General features: G+C 47.4%; 1 pseudogene; it reads right to left on the bottom strand.

The window, feature by feature from the left end:
• Positions 1 to 51: 51 nt before the first annotated feature.
• Positions 52 to 1,202, bottom strand: part of LOC102418227 — a 9,220-nt pseudogene continuing 8,069 nt past the window's right edge.

The following is a 1,202-nucleotide window of genomic DNA, read 5'->3' as shown; positions in this document are numbered from 1 at the left end:
ACACACACGAGAGAGGGCTGCTTTGATGGTGCTGGTTTTGGTGGTACATCTTTACTGGATTTTGGTGACTGTGTCATGGATGAAGGTGGCCACATAATCTAGGTTTTTGGTGGTCAAGTCACACATATTGATTAGATCACTTGGCAGCAGATAGATGTGCTTTTCACTGACCATATAGTCAACCTGCTTGGTCTTCAACCCCGTGAAGCTGATCATTTCAATTTACTCGGTGATATGGTTCCAGGTTCCAGGGGGCTGGAGGGCTTATAATTGTGCCCATAGTTCAGATCTCATGGTCAGAATCTGGACAGCCATTGTCTTCATATTACCTGTCCATTCCTTAAGGAGCTCAGGGTTAGAGAGGGTAGTGACCATGATCCACACTCCCTGAGCAGGGATATTAGACAAGGTAATTTGCACATTATTTATGTGAGAAAGAGCCTGCTGCATGCTGTCAGATTCTTTTGCAACTATGATCACATTCCCTATGTGCTCATTGTAGAGCCCAAAAATTTTGGAGAAGGACTGGGCACAGAAGAGCTCAAATCCTTCAGACACAAAATAGAAAATGGCCCAGGCATCTTTCTCTAGGTTTCCAGATGTGAAGCCCTGATAGGCTGAGTCAAAGAAAGGAAACAGAAACGGGCACTTTATGACTGAGGTGATCTCCCTCCACTGCTCTGGAGTTGGGTCGGTTCCAGTGGGTTGTGTGCACAGGCATGGAGGACAAAGATGGAACACTCAGGAGCATTCTCCACATCCTTCAGAAAACCCTGGAGGTCGAGTCCTCTCTTTGCTGCATCCCAATAGTGATAGGACCCAATGTCTTTAAATGCAGTGGCAGTAAACACAGCATTGTGATTCTCCCAGTGTTGTGGCAGAATGCACAGGGGAAAGATCAGCCAACATTCTGAGGGAAGAAAGTTTAACTTTTATTTCACAGATCTGCTAGTCCAGGGGAATTCCAGATTCAAAGCCTGAACTGAACTTGTGGGAAGGCTCTGACTTATATATCTCCTCCTGTGGCAGGCCCCTGAGGGTCCCGCAGCTCCCCCAAATCATTCTTGGGCAGGGCCTTGGGGACATGCTCTGCAGCTCTACCGAAGTCAGCTGTGGCAGAGCCCTGGTATTAGGCTTTGCAGCTCCACCCAAGTCAGTCAGAGTGGGGGAAGTAGGACTACAGGTTGTAATCAGATACTGAA

The sequence above is a fragment of the Myotis lucifugus genome, unplaced genomic scaffold (assembly GCF_000147115.1).
Source record: "Myotis lucifugus unplaced genomic scaffold, Myoluc2.0 scaffold_1035, whole genome shotgun sequence".
Classification (NCBI taxonomy): Eukaryota; Metazoa; Chordata; class Mammalia; order Chiroptera; family Vespertilionidae; genus Myotis; species Myotis lucifugus.
This window is presented reverse-complemented; position numbering and strand designations above follow the sequence as displayed.